Consider the following 16,677-nt stretch of genomic DNA (forward strand, 5'->3'; position numbering starts at 1 on the left):
GTGTGTCTGTGTGTATGTGTGTTGTGTGTAACATATGAATCTCTTGCCCCTGTTGGAACCATTTAGGGACAGAAAAGCCTACTGTGATCTTTCATCTCTCAAAGTCCTGGCCCATACGTGTCACTGCAACCATGTTTATTTTCTTGCTGCTCCTGGAATTTGTCCAGGTTTCCCTGACTCCATTAATTCCCTTTCCTGTTTTATCTTAAGACATACATTAAAATTTATTTTTTATGGAAATTTACCTTTTTTGGGGGGGCTGGGTACACTCTACTTTATTGATGGTACATGATAAGGTAGGGATCCCCAAGTCCCCCCCCTTCTTCAGGGGGTCTGTGATGGAAACTGTGGATGTTGGGAGATTCTCAGTGTGTTAGGGGATGAGTTGGGGTAAGGACTCCCTAGCACCTGAGGCCTTTCTCTCTTCCTCTTGCTCTTGCTGGGGTTGGTGGTCCAGAGGGCTCTTAATCCTTGCGGGCCATGTGAACCATAAGGTCCACCACCCAGTTGTAGCCAAATTCATTGTCATACCAGGAAATGAGCTTGACAGAGTGGTCATTAAGAGCAATGCCAGCCCCAGCATCAAAGGTGGAAGAGTGGGTGTCACTGTTAAAGTTGCAGGGGACAACCTGGTCCTCAGTGGAACCCAGGATGCCCTTGAGGGGGCCCTCCAATGCCTGCTTCACCACCTTCTTGATGTCATCATATTTGGCAGCTTCATGACTGGTCAGATCCATGACTGACACTTTAGGGGTGAGGACACAGAAGGCCATGCCAGAGTTTCCTATTCAGCGCAGGGATGACCTTGCCTATAGCCTTTGCAGCACCAGTAGAAGCAGGGATGATGGTTAGGAAGGCCCTCGACCATCACATCAGAGCTTCCCAGAGGGGCCATCCACAGTCTTCTGGGTGGCAGTGATGGCATGAATTGTGGTCATGAGTCCCTCCATGATGCTGTCATGGATGATCTTGGCCAGAGGAGCCAAGCAGTTAGTTGTGCAGGAGACGTTGCTGACAATATTGAGGGACTTATCATACTTCTCATGGTTCACACCCATCACAAACATAGGGCATCAGCAGAAGGGGGAGAGTTGCTGACCCTCTTGGTCGCACCCTTCAAGTGAGCCCCAGCCTTCTGGTGAAGACCCCAGTGGAGTCCAGGACATGCTCAGCATCAGCATCACCCCGTTTGATGGGGAGGATCTCATTCCTGGAAGGTAGAGATGGGCTTTCCATTGATAACAAGTTTCCCATTCTCAGCCTTGACTGTGCTGTGGAATTTGCTGTGGGTGGAATCATACTGGAACATGTAGACCGTATAGTTGAGGTCAGTGAAGGGATAATTGATGGTGACAGTATCCACTCTGCCAGAGTTAAAAGCATCCCCAGTGACCATATGCCATTATGGGCAAATCCATTTACTCAACCTTCATCATCTCTCAGTGACACAGCTGGCACTGCACCAGAAGATGTGGCTGTCTGTCGAACTAGGAGGAGCAGATCACATTTTCAGGTTAAAAAGAATAGTAGAGGGGCGCCTGGGTGGCACAGCGGTTAAGCGTCTGCCTTCGGCTCAGGGCGTGATCCTGGCGTTATGGGATCGAGCCCCACATCAGGCTCCTCTGCTGTGAGCCTGCTGCTTCCTCTCCCACTCCCCCTGCTTGTGTTCCCTCTCTCGCTGGCTGTCTCTCTGTCTGTCGAATAAATAAATAAAATCTTTAAAAAAAAAAAAAAAAAAGAATAGTAGAAATGAGCTTGCCAACCTCTTTCATTTTATACACTAGGGACCTTGGGCTTGGGTGGAATGAGGCTGCTTGTTCATGGTCGTGCAACTCTTTATTGCTTTGAGAGGGTTTCTGCTCCCCCAAACCAGATGAGAAGAGGTAGGAGAAGGGCATGGAGAGTTAGTGAGGGCAGCAGTGGAAGAGGACAGTAGCAATCCTAACTAGAGGGACTGGAAGTCCCAGAATGAATGTCCAGGGTGGAGAGAATTTCCAACTCAGGCTTAATGAGACTTGGGTAGCATGGACTCAGTGTTTACTTTCCCTTGAGTATAAATCATCTTCTCACCATTCTATGGATAATTTTCCTCTAAATAGCACTCAGCACTTCAAACCACCCCATGCCAGTTTAGTGCTGCTGGGTAGTCTGTTACTAAACCCTGCAGGGTAAGTAATTTTGTTTTCTGCCAAACTCATCTCAAGAAAAATAAAGCTACCTAGGAGATTCCATTACTTGTGTCTCTTTTGGTTGCAAGTGATTGAAACTCTAATTTCAGTTGCATGTTAAGCAATCAGGTTTAGGTAACAAAAAATGCTGCCAGGATTCTCACTCACCATCCCTTATCTGTTCTCTGCACATCAGCTTCATTATCTCATGTTGATGATGAACTTGGTAAGAACCTCAGAGCTTCACCCACAGAGGAGAACTGACCTCTACTTTCTCTAGTTTCATCTTCAAAAATCCCCAGGCACAGTGTTAGGTCATGAGCACATTCCTCCACCAGAAAAAGAAAAAAAAAAAGTCTAAAGAACTCCAGGGAGGGGGCGCCTGGGTGGCTCAGTAGGTTAAGTATGTCTTTGGCTCAGGTCATAATCCCAGGGTCCTGGGATCAAGCCTCATGTTAGGCTCCCTGTTCAGAAGGGAGCCTGCTTCTCCCTCTGCTCGTGTCTTCTCTCTCTCTCTCTCTCAAATAAATAAAGTCTTTAAAAAAAGAAAAAGAAAAAAGAACCCCAGGGAGAACCTGGGGATATGCAAGACTCAGCAGCTGCTCTTCTACTTCTGGAGACCTTCTCAGTAGGATAGCAGAGGCAGTGCTGAGCAAATAAAATAGGAATTGTCCACAGCAAGCTTGCATTCAGGAGACAATGAGGACAGAGTCCTCCCATTCAGTAACTATTTCTTTAATCTCATGGGATTATGATACTTTTTCAGTGCTTTAAAAATATATAAGTAAGTATAAGTGATATTAGTTACATTAACCAAATAATTGATAACAGATCTGATATAGAGAACCAAATAAAACAAATGTAAAATTAGAGCAATAAAAATCAGTTACTTAAAAGGATGTTTTCATTTCAGCACAGACATACCGTTTTGATTAAAGTTATGACATTTACTGCAAAATGAACTTTGAATTCCTATAGCATGTCCATAATAACTTAAATAAATATATGTAATTGTTTTTAGATCAGTTGCATGTAGATTAGTTGCATTTGACATAACCTCCCAGTATTTTTAATATGGATATACACTCAACAATTTATCATTATAAATTTATAAATTTTATTTTTATAAGTATTAGAAAACCCAACTCAAAAGAAAATTCAGTCATAAATCATAGTGAGTCCTGAAGATAGTGGTAGTTTCAGCCTTGAGTGTTGAGATTTTCCTGACTGGTTTGGACTCTGCCTGATATAAAAGTCAATTTCCCTCCCTCTTCCCTCCATGTTGATCTCTATATTTCCCATTTGTTTAATGTTTACTTAGGTATATCTAAAATTTTACATATCTTTATACCGAAAATTAAACAGAAATGTCTATTTCTTTTTACAGTAATAGATCATACATTATTAGCTAAGGTTCTCAGTAACTGGAAACAGTATCAAATATAGCTGGTTTAAGCAGAACGGAATTTATTAGAGAGCACTAAGTACCAGAGTTTCTGGCAAAGCCACAGAAACAGATTTGCATTATATGCAGTCCAAACTAAAAGGAGCCAGGAGAAAGGCTCATCTACACCACAGACTATTCTAGCAGAAAATCTACTGCCGAGACTACACAGTTGGGCAGCCAGAACACTGGGACTTGACACTTGAATCTATACCATAGCTGCCCCAGAAGAGCCAAATGTCCCCAGCATCACTCATTAGAGAAGAACTGACCTTTCCACATACAGCTGTGTCTCACCTTGCCTTTCCTTATCTCATTATGTCAGCCCAGGAGAACCTTGGCCACATCTGGAACCCAAGATTCACATAAGCTTGGGAAAAAACAGTTTCTGCTTTTCCAATCTCACAAGTGCACAGAGGGTTGCTAAAAAAATAAAAATTAAAAAAAAAAATAAGTTAGAATAGACCTTGCATAGCCAACACAAAGTATCTGCCTCATGTTCTGTACAATTTGTTGCAATTTTCTCTTTCCACTTAACAGCTTGATCTTTAACAGCTTGATGTTTTTCTGAGTCAATACACATAAAGCCATGTGATGGTTAATTTTATGTGTCAACTTGTCTAGACTATAATATCCAGCTGTTTAATCAAATACTAATCAGGGTGTTGCTATAAAGGTATTTTGTACATGTGTTAACATCTACAATCAGTTAGCTTTAAGTAAATGCAATTACTCTTGATATTGTGGGTGGGACTCATCCAGTCAATTGAAGACTTTAGAGCAAAAATGACAAACATCTATCATAACAAAAGCTCAGGTACATCACACAATAAATGCTTATTCCTTGATAGTATAAATCTGATGTGGGTGGGGCAGTCCCTCCTCCATATTGAACTGTGCCATCTGGGACACAGGCCCTCCAAGGCCCACATAGCAGAGGAAGAGAAGAGTGGTAGAAGTCACACCTCTTCCAACTGCCTCCACATGTCAGTCCTTTTGCCTACATTCATAGGCCAGAAGTAGTTGTGTGGTCCCAAGCTAATTGCAAGGAAGTTTGGGAAATGTAGATAAGGCTATGGATATTTGAGAACACTAACAGGTTCTGTCGTAAAACCTTCCATTGCCAAAGGACATTTAATTAAACCATGTTAAATTCATGTTTCTTTAAAAAATATATTGTTAATAGGAAGGGAGAAAGGGGAGGGGAGGAAGGAAAGAAGAAAGGATATTATTTATAGGTTATTTCATTCCTATAGGTTAAATTTCTAAATGGAATAATGAGACTATCTATATTCACATTTTAAGTTTAACAGATACTTGAAAAATAATTTCTGATAATGTGTAACAGGTTCACTCCTACCAGCAGTAGGAAAGCATTTGTTTTTGCACACCCTCATCATCACTGAATGTTACTAATATTTTAAATGTTTTCCATTCTGATGATATTTTCAAGTTATAAATGTTCAATTAGTTAAGTATAACATGTACTTATTATTTATATTTCACTTTCTGGAATTGCCTGTACATACAGTTTGCCCATTTCTATATTTGATGGTAGGATCTTTTCTTACTTTTAGAGAATAGCTCTATTTATTTTATAGCAATTGATCTTCTGTGTATTATTTTGTTGCAGATATGTTCTTGCTGTTATGTACGTTTGTTTTGTTATCTCTTGCAATCCAGACCTTACTTTACTCTGCTCAAATCCATTACATTTATCTTTTATGACGTGTCCTGTTTAATTTAGGAAATTCAGTCAAAACCAAAGTTAAAAAAAAAGTCTACTATAGTTTTTTCAGATACATTATATTTCCTTTTTCTAATTAGTTTTTTCATTTATCTGAAATTTATTTTTAAATTGTATGAGTTGAATATCACTTTATTTTCTTCCAAATCAATGGTCAAATAGCTAAAAACTTTTATTGAGTAGCCATTCTTTCCTATACATAATAGAATAGAATCTCTAATGTATATTTAATTCCCATATACTGAAGCTTATTTTGGGTCCTCTGTTCAGCTCTGTTGCTTTGCTTGGTTATTCTTTTTCTTTCTTAATCTGCACATTTATTGCAAATTTAAAAATCTGGGGTGAGACAAGTCCCCTTCTATTACATGTAGTTTTCAATATTTTCTTAGCAATGTTATACTTGATTCTTTCATGTGGTTATGGACATTTGTGTTTGTCTCTCCAGTTTCATTTGCCCTCTTCACTACCCTGTTGCAGGAGGCTGGCATCTGCGGACTGCTTCACTCTGAATCTCTTACCTGTTGCCATTTGGGTTTGGTCAAGAAGAGGCACCCACAGGAGACTGAAGGACAGATATGGCATTTATTCACTCAGCTCCTTCCCAGCAGGACTACCAGTCCTCAGTAGCTTCCATCCAATGGCCACAATTCTTGTGGGGTGGTCCTCTCCTACAGCTAGAGTTAGAAGTCTCCGGTTTCCAGTCCCTCCCCTTTCTCATTGGTTAAGCCCTCATGATCATAACGTGAATATAGGGCTTCACCATCTCCTGCAGGTTCCACTTCACCCTACCAAAACCTTTGTAAATCAACCCTTTATTAAACTTCCCTCAATTACTCCCTTTGAAATTTGAATGTGCCATCTATTTTCTGCCGCAAAGCTAATGATATACAAAGGAACTGTGAATGGAACACAAGAGATAACCACTGGGACTATTACTGGAACCATGTGAAGCGCATATACGAATGTGGGAAGGATTTATGTTTGTTAGTAAACCTTCCCCACTGGGAACATCATCACTTTTCATTTCATTTGTCATTCAGTGAATGTTTTTCTTTAAACAATTTTTTAACATTCTTGTTAGCTTATTCCTATTGAGATTAGAATATTTTTTATTTCCATTCTAACAGGTTTTTGTTACTATAAAGGAAAATCATTAAACTGTATATTTATCATATTTTCAGGTAACTTACTATATCCCCTTACTATTTACAATGATTTTTTTCTGACTTGTGGAATTACCTAGGTATACACACAAATCATGAAAATCATGATAATTTTATTTCTGGTTTTCAAGTGTTGATACAACTTACTCTCTTGTTGTGCTGCATGAACCAGAAATACAAAGTAAAACTGAAAGTAATGATTTATTAGAGCCAGTCCTCTCTTTTATTTGATTTTAAAATCAATGACTTTACTATTTTATCATTTATTAGGATTTTTCTTCTTTTTTCTGGAAAAAAATTTTTACCACTTTTATTCCCAATTTATTTATTTACTTTAAATCAGTTGTTTTACTTAAATTATTTCCAAGAATCTATTGATAGTGAGAAGGTTTTTGTCCCCCTGTAATTTAATATTACAAGTCATATAGCTAGATCTTAGCTTTGAAACATTCTTGCATCCTCGTAATGAACTATTTGGCCACAGTATATTATTTTTCTTTTAAAACACTCCCGTGAGGGGCGCCTGGGTGGCTCAGTTGTTAAGCATCTGCCTTCCACTCAGGGCATGATCCCAGAGTCCTGGGATCAAGCCCCACATCAGGCTCCTCTGCTGGGAGCCTGCTTCTTCCTCTCCCACTCCTCCTGCTTGTATTTCCTCTCTCACTGGCTGTCTCTCTCTCTGTCAGATAAATAAATAAAATCCTTAAAAAAAAAAAAAACACACTCCTGTGATTTCCATTTGCCAAGATCACAGTTGGGATATTTCCATTTATATTCACAAGTGACCTAGATTAAATTTTGTATTACCTTTTCAAATTTTTGTTTGAAGGGTTATGTTCACTTTATACAATGAATTTTTGAAGCTTTTTTTCATGCTCTGGAAAAGTCTGAATACATAGAAAATGCCTGTTTCTTGAAGGCTAACTAGAACTTAACTATAAAACCAGCCAAACTTAATATGTCTTAGTGGTAGATTGTTAGTAGTCTTTTACACACACACAACATAAAAATACATATGGCTATTGGTCTGTTCAAATACTTTGTTTCTTCATGAGTAAATTTTTTATTTTATAGATTGCTACAAATCATTCATTTCTTCACTTGCTTTTGCTTTCAGTGTTCCACTCTACTTTTTATTTATTTTGTTTTCAATTGTTTATTTTTAGATTTAACTTTATAAATTTTATTACTTTGCTTTCTTTTACTCTTCTCTTTTCTTAAGTTGAACACTTAAACATGCATGTTCTCTCCCTTTTGCTAATAAGCTTCCAGGTTATGCATTTTTTAAAAATTTAAGCCATATCTCATAGATTTCAATAACTAGTGTTCTTATTCCTATAAACTTCTAGATTATTTCTAATTTCACTTTTGTTTTTCTCTTGATCCAGAAATTACTTTTAAAACCTTAATTTCAGTTGCAGTTGTTTTAAGATTTGATTAAACTTTTAGTTATCTCATTCTTGAGATGTTATTCTTTTTGTTTATATTTTTGTTTTGCAGCCAAATAATGAGATCTTTTAAATAGCCACATTTTGGAACTTTTAAGATTTATTTTTGTGATCAAGTACATGATAATTTTATTGTAATTTTTATATTTTCTGTGTGAAATCCTTTTAATAGCATTACTTTTTTCCCCAATGATCTATCTAGTTCTGGAAGAGGGGTATTAAAGTTCCACTGTTCTTAAATACTCTGCCAGTTATCAAGTTCTTGTCTCTCAATTCCAAATGTATCCTTCATTGCCCTACTTGTAAAACTGGAGCCAGATGCTATAAACCTTTCTCCTTTGACACCTAGCATAATATTAGCCTTTGTCAGTAGAGGGTGGTGGAGGAACACTGCACATGTAAGTTTCACAACCACCCTACATAGCTTCTAAGCAATTCAACTTCACTGCATGGGCAGCCTCCTGGTAACTTTTGTTGCTATTCCAACAGGCGTTCCTGCTTAGCAGCCGCAATCTGCCATACCAGTACCATGGTAAACTTCACCATCCAAGGGCTTTAGTCACATCCTTTCTCATGATACCTAAATCTTAGGCTGGAGTAAAGGGTGAAGTGAGGGAAGTAGCTTTCCCAAGCTCATTCCTTCCTTAGGTACTCAGTCTCAGCCCTTGGGGTGGTGGCTGTTCCCTTTATCTGCCTGCCGGCAGTGGCCAGCAATCCGTGTACCAATGGATGAAGGATTACTCCAAACTTTCCCGTGGAAGAGAAGAGAAGACAAGGGGGTCAATGCTCAGAGGGGAAGACCCTTTGCTCTTCTTTGCTCCCGCTTTTATTGGTCCTTCAAGGTAATCACAAATCCTTTATCACTGTTCCTCAAGCACAGGATGTGTGACAAGGGATCTTACTGAAACTGGGAGGATCTGTTTACCGGGAAGATATAATATGCTAATTTGCGTGTTCTACGAGTTCTGCTAAAGATGGCCTAAGGGACAGTGCCTACATCTCTTAGATCACAGGGCAACTGTTTGGGCTAGGAAGGTTTGGGGAAGGCGACTCCCCTCGGCATTCCAAAGGCAGAATGGTCACACAGGCCTTGGCATTCCAAAGGCCTACACCCTTCTCCATAAACTTCCCTGCCCTCTGCGGCCTCCATGTTACATTTTGTTAAGCCAGGTATTATGGCTGATTTCATACTCTACATTAACCCCAACATATGCCCTTCCTACATTCTTTAGAGCTCACTTTACTTCTTAGTAGTTAATCTCCTGTTACTTGCTAAAAATTCTTTATATTAAACTTTCCCTGCTCAAATTGCAGTATCATTATTATCTCCTGACTGGACCCTTTCTGATACATATACCAAGTAGTTTTGCAGCTTTTTAAAAACTTATTATTGGATGATGTTTCTCTGCTACATTTGATGCTTTATTTTTCTGTAGTATTCCTCATTTTTTGATATCGTAATGACCACCCCTTTTTCTTTGCATTTAATATTTATATCTTTGCTCTCCCTTATAACCTTTGTGGGTTTGGGGTTTTTTTTAATTTCAGTTACATCTCTTATAAAAAGCAGACACCTGGACTTCAGCTTTTACTTGAAGAATTCAACCTATTTACATTTATTGTGAAAAGTGATATGTTTGTTCTAATTCCCATCTAATTTTATGTTAATTTCTTTATTATTTTCGTTCCTTTTCTTATGCTTTTCTTCTTCCACTAGCTTGAACAAGTTATTCTTTGTGTGTGCTCTGTTTATTTTGTTTTGCATTCCAGTTGCCCCTAACAATAATTTAGAAATAGTAATGTTTCTCTATTTGCTAGTTAATTAGCATGTATTTTAAACAGTCATATTAAAACCCATATTTCCCTGAGATTGTATTGAAATTAATAGTACTTTTACCATTCCCCACAATGATGGGACCTTAAGAATATGTTACCCTCTCATTCATTCATACCATTTCCAAATCCTAGATTTTCTGAACTATTTCAGAAATGTAATTCCATAGTATTTTTCACTTTTTCCTTTAGAGTATGCCTTTTCTCAATATATTTATTCAAAAGTGATATTACAATTTGCAATCACTTTATTCTCATTCACATATTTTACTAGATTTATTGCTCACTGCTATTTCTTGTATTCTTTATTTTCCATTTGCTTTAGCTCTCTATTCAAATTTATTACCATTTATGCTGGAGTACATCCTTGAGTAATTTTGAATAAGAATATGAGTAGAATACTTTGAGTTCCTACATATCCAAAAAATGTCCCTCTTTTGTCATCATATGAATAACTTTTCTGAGAGAAGGATTTTTATGCAATAGTGCTTTCTCTCTCAAAAGTTTATAAACATTATTCCACTAGCATCTAGTGTGGCATATAAGAAGTCAAAGTCAAACATTCCTTTTCCATTATATTCAGTTGTTGTATCTGTCTGAAAAATGTGTATTTTTTTCTCTTTCCACAGAGACCAGAAATTTCACAAAGATATGTCTAAGTGTGTGTGTGTGTGTGTGTGTGTGTGTGTGTGTGTGTGTGTTCATCATGTCTGCCTGACATTTGGTAAACCTTTTGATCTTCAGATCAGGGAGTTGAAGATTATTGCTTTGATTATTGATTCCACTTCCATCTGCTCCTTTTTCTCTTGAAATGCTGATTATTTGCATATTTCTTCTCCTAGGACTGTTGTCCATATCTCTTATATTTTCAGTCATGATTTACATTTCTTAGTATTTCTCCTTTATGTTGAAATATAGTTCCTCCATTTAACCTTCTGATCACAAACTGAGTTTTCAGCAGTATTGATTCTGTTTTTTACTTTTAATGGTGCTGTCTCCCCAGTCCAGAGCCACCTGTTTCCATTTTTCAGCTTTGTCTCCTTCCTGAGCTTTGTTTGCATATTCCTGTAAGAAAGTGAGAGTCTCTTCAGCATGAGCTTTCACCCTAGCTCTTCAGCAGTGGTAGGTGGTCAGGCAGTAAAGATACGAGATTTTCTCTACCAGAAGATGGGAAGTGACAGGGCTAAATCAAGTCTTCTCCACTAGGGCTTAGGCAGGAGGCTCTGCCAGTATAGAGAACCATACCTCCCAGCTATATGGAAAAGGAGTAATCTACCCTACCTACACATTTTTCTCAGACAACTAGTATCAGCAGGCAAAGTATTTCTTCTGGGGACTACATAGCGTAAGAAGATAGGTCGGTTCTTCTCTCTGTGTTAGCTCAAGTGCTTCACGTAACTGAGCTACAAGGCAGAGATTTTCACTATGGGTTTATCACAGATGCAAAGCCACACTGAAATGACTGGGTCTTCAGTCATCTTGGCATTGGCAACAGTGGTGCTCTGACCTTGCATCTTGTCATCAGTGAATCTGAAGCTTCAGATGTCACATTTGGTATCTCTTCCATCTTTTCCAGTTTTAGGGTCTTAGTAATTCAGTGCTCCAATGGAAGGGAAGTCAAAGTGATATATGCTCAAGGCATTTCCCCCTGCTCATGTTAACCTTCATTGTTTTGGTAAGTCTTGCTACAAAAGAAATTATTCTTTTTGTAAAATATTCAGACATTTGAGGGGCGCCTGGGTGGCACAGCGGTTAAGCGTCTGCCTTCGGCTCAGTGCGGGATCCCGGCATTATGGGATCAGGCCCCACATCAGGCTCCTCTGCTATGAGCCTGCTTCTTCCTCTCCCACTCCCCCTGCTTGTGTTCCCTCTCTCGCTGGCTGTCTCTACCTCTGTCAAATAAATAAATAAAATCTTTAAAAAAAATATTCAGACATTTGAGAAATACACAATGCACTATGGGAAAATTGCTATAGTCTCACATCCCATTCTATTCCACCCCATCCCAGCCCCAAATCACCATGAATGATTTGGTATGATTTTTCTTCAGGTTCTCTTTCTGTGTAGATATTAATAAGATAAGTATGAAATTTATAGTCAAAATCCTAAGCAAATTCTCTTCATTTTTACAATGAGTTCATACCTTGTTCTGAAATCCCAGTTTACTTAATGAGTAATTCAGATCAATTTCAGGATTTCTTGCAATCCAATACAGTGATTTCTTGATGGCTTCAGGTTTATGAATCAGGTACCTCCTGGATTCATATTCATTTCCAGGATTTTCTCTACATCTACCTGTTCTCTCACTTGTCTATATTCTTATGGCCTGCTGCCAAATGGGGTTAGTAAGTGTATTAGTCAGAGTTCTCCAGAGAAACAGAACCAATAGAATATACAGAGAGATATATAAGAGGATATTTATTATAGGAATTGGCTCAGGCAGTTACGGAGGTGGAGAAGTCCCATGATCTGACATCTACAAGCTAGAAAACCTGAGAAACTTTCAGTCCAAGTCTGAAGGTCTACGTCCCAGGCTGAGTCCAAAATCCGAGAAGCAGGAGGGCAAGAGAAGATGGATGTCTCAGCTCAAGCAGTGAGAGCAAATTTGCCTTTCCTTCATCTTTTTGTTCTAGTCGGGCCCTTAACAGACTGGATGATGGCCACCCACACTGGGGAGGACCATCTGCTTTACTTAGTTCACCAACTGAAATAGTAATCTCTTCCAGAAACATCTTCACAGACACACTCAGAAATAATGTTTTTACCAGCTATTTGGGCATCTTGTAGCCCAGTCAAGTTGATGCAGAAAATTAACCATTTCAATAAGAAAAAAGAGATCATTTTTATACTTGGGCCATTGTTAGGACTCTACAGATACACCCCTCCCATCTGTGCCCACACTTCCTAGAGCTTCCTCAAGCTTTCAGCCCAGCTGGTATTTCCTGGAGTAGGGCTTCTTGGAGATTTCCACCACATATGCTATCTATGACCTAGGATGTCCTCTCTTCACCATTGCTATGTGGTTGTGACTTTCCCCTCACCTTACACTTCTTCAAATATTTGCAGGTCTCCTGGCCCTGCCCCTGTAGAAGTAGCAGACTACTTCTACATCCCACTGGGACAATTTGGCTCTGCCCATTCCTTTTGGAAGTCAGAAGAAATGCTTTTCTGTCTCCCACTTCTGCTATCTCTACATACCATAAAGCCATTTCTTCTGCTCTTTGTACTTTATGGTCTGGAGTACTCTAACTAACTTCCCACCTGAAGAATTATACAGATTTTCCTAATCTTAGATCTTTAGTTCTCAAACAACAAGGGAAAATCTTGTTTTCTTCTCTCCTTCCTCCCATTGTGTATATGGCATGGGGAAGGGGCTGTTGGAAGGCAGAAAAAAGCAACCCACTTACTCCATTTTATCCCAGTTCTTCCTCCTCTTCCTGCCAAATTCAGCCAACCTTTGCAAATGTGTCTTTACTTTCACACTAGGAAAGAACAAAAGTAGCAGTTGTCATAACAAATTATTGTTATCAAAGTATTAGTCTACCACAAATTAAAACCTTACATAGCAATAAAGCATATCAACATTTTATTGTTGAACACACAGATGTGCTGGCCTCCTGTGGATATTAGCTTTTTTTTTTTCACTCACCTTATACTAAACATTGCATGGGACATACTTATACTAAAAAAAATATTCATTGTTTATCTTAAATCCAAATTCAGCTGGGTTTCCTGTATGTTTTCCGCCATCTCTACATCAGTCCCTTTCAAAAGGGCTAGTCGGTCTCCTTCTCAATAATCAGAACCTTCCCCCATAGCATGAAACATCTCTGAATGCCAGTCTTTCTTTCATATGACTCTGCCCTCCTTAGGATACTGGTTTGGTAATTCATCGTTAGTTTGTATGTTTGTTTTTAGTACCTTAAAGCAGATTTTTAAAATATATATTATCTGTTGTCTTTGAGTTCAGTGAAAGAGTGAATTACCCACCGTATCTGAAAATAGAAGTCTGCATGTGTATTTCTGAACCTGTCATCTACCGTGGTCCACAAGATGTTGAAGGGTTCAGTTGCTACTCAGATGATATTGGAAGTTTTATTTTTGACCTAAATGACCATCCTGGAAGCAATGTAAGGTTGTGGGCCTCCTTCCACAAGACCCTGTGCTGGCTATTGAACACTTCTAATTGAGGGGATGTACCTCTTAGGACCTAGTCTATGTGACAGTTAAAGGAATGGATCACCTCTGGACTACTTCCAGCAACTCAAGTGAGCACTGAAGTTTCAAAGACCAAGCACCAAGGGGTGCCTGGGTGGCTCAGTTGGTTAAGCGTCCAACTCTTTTTTTTTTTTTAAGATTTTTTATTTATTTATTCGACAGAGATAGAGACAGCCAGCGAGAGAGGGAACACAAGCAGGGGGAGGGGGAGAGGAAGAAGCAGGCTCATAGCAGAGGAGCCTGATGTGGGGCTCAATCCCATAACGCCAGGATCACGCCCTGAGCTGAAGGCAGACGCTTAACCGCTGTGCCACCCAGGCGCCCCTAAGCGTCCAACTCTTGGTTTCAGCTCAGGTCATGATCTCAGGGTCATGGGATCGAGCCCCATGCCGTCAGTCTCTAAGCTCAGCATGGAGTCTGCTTGAGATTCTCTCTCCCTCTCCAGTCTTCCCTTCCCCTACACTCTTGCACACATGTGTGTTCTCTCTTTCTCTTTCTCTCTCCAAAATAAGTAAATAAATCTTTTTAAAAAAATAGAAACTCTGTTTGGGATTCTCTCTCCCTCTTCCTCTGCCTCTCTAGCTCATGCTCTCTCTCTCTCAAATAAATAAATAAAATCTTAAAAGCACAAAACAAAAACAAAGACCAAGCACAGAACACAGTTCTGATGCCCGGAACAATCAATAAAACCTCCCTCTCTCCCATCCCACAATGTTTCACGAATAGTGAGAATCTGGGGACTCCTCCATTTTCTGGCAAAGTACGAATTTTTCCTGTAAGGCTCTGACCTGCTCTAGCCAGACCTAAATCTCCAGGCTCCACCCACATACTTCGTCAAAGGGCTCCATCCAGACATAGGATATAGTTGAGGTGAGCAGCCTCCCACCTTATATATCCTTCAACAAAAGTTAGGCATTCAGCTGCAGAAACAAAGGAACATGCTGTTATAAAGCCATGTTCAGTTTCCAAAGTTGCACCCTGCAGACTTCTATCTGATGCCTACAAACTGGTAACATTTCAGGGGTATGTTTTAACCACAGCTTATTTACAACAAGGAGATCATATTATGCATACGGTGTTACATTTGATTTACTATCTCTGCGAAATCCTCTTGTGCAAGCACATACAGTCCTATCTTGTTCCTTTTAATATGTGCACTGTTTAATTGCATTAATATGTCATGGTTTATTTGTCATTATTTTAAAATTCAAAATTAACAAACCTTTTTCTGTATCTTGGGGGAAAGTAGCCTAACTGTATATATTTAATTTAGTGAAGTAGTGTGAGAGAATGGAGCTTTTTTAGCTCCACTCCTCAGTTAATATCTGGGTATATTTAAGCATTGGCAGCCCAGAGGTGGCTTCATCAATATTCATCCTGGCTATATAGCAAATCTGCACTGGCTACATGGGTCTGGGAACTTGACAGTTGCTCATTATTGCTTACCTTGTGCCTAATCACGCCCCCCCCCATTCACATTCCCCATAGGCTGCTCTAAGATGTTATGATCTTTTAAGCTTGCTTTCCCAGCTCTTCACTGTAAGTCATAATATCTCCATGTGCTCCACTGAGAAGATAGAGGTATTTGAGTAGAATTTTCCTTACCTTACCTTAGCAACCTCTGACCAACCTAAAATATTCTCATCCTTTCTCTTTCTCCTAGTGTCTCATCTCACACAAAGATATTTCTTTTCTCCACCTGGACTCCACAAGATGATCAGATGTCATGTGAGTACCCAAATAAAAATACATTTGGTACCCAGGGGATTAAACCACATGAAAGTTTAACATGTGTGCCTGACTTCCAAGGTATGAAATAGAAGAAAAGTGTACATTGAAAGGAAAAAAGGGAGGGGGGAGGAAGTAATGTGCAATACATTAATAATACAACAAGTAAAACACTGAGCTTCATGATGTTGCAGACTGACAAAGTTACAGAACAGTATTTTGAGTAAATATTCAATCATAGCTCACAATGTCTATTGATACTTAACATTCCAGGCAATGTTGTGTGATATTAGCAGTAATTTTTAAGATGGAAACAATAGGGGGACTTCACAAAGAGCAGAAAAACCCCAACTCTTAATTCTCAAGCCTGAGTCAGATTAATAAACATATAAATTTTGGAGATTAAAATAATCTTTATAGGATTAAAAAATAGACACTGAATAAAGGGAAAATGTGGAATCATAAACTTAAACAAATAGCATTCATTCTTTTCAGGTTTCAAGTACATGAAAACACATCTTTATTTTTGCCAATGTATATTACCCCTTTTTATTATAAATCAGTTTTCTGGTCTGATAATAATTGTTTCATGTTCCCTTTGTGCCATTAGCCACTCACTAATAATCTTCAGGGGTCATTATTATTATGCTGTTAGAGAAAAAAGTATCTCCTTTTTATAACCACTTGTTTCAATTTATTAAAGAGTATTTTTCCTTTTAAATTACGACATTTATGATGTAGAATATTTTTAAGTAATATTGATTATCCAAATAAAGCACAGGTAAATATTTTGCAAAATTTAATCAGACATTGCAAGATCATATGTATTTTTGAGTATACAAACTACATGTTACAATCTTTACATAGTAAAGGACTGGGTTTCACTGAAGTATTAGATATTTAATGACTGGAGTATTCCATTTGAACA

General features: G+C 38.6%; 1 pseudogene; it reads right to left on the bottom strand.

The window, feature by feature from the left end:
* Positions 1-269: 269 nt before the first annotated feature.
* LOC103671587 lies at positions 270-1,599 on the bottom strand (annotated as a pseudogene).
* Between the last annotated feature and the right edge of the window lie 15,078 nt (positions 1,600-16,677).

Source organism: Ursus maritimus, unplaced genomic scaffold, assembly GCF_017311325.1.
Source record: "Ursus maritimus isolate PB19 unplaced genomic scaffold, ASM1731132v1 scaffold_6, whole genome shotgun sequence".
In the NCBI taxonomy this organism is placed as follows: Eukaryota; Metazoa; Chordata; class Mammalia; order Carnivora; family Ursidae; genus Ursus; species Ursus maritimus.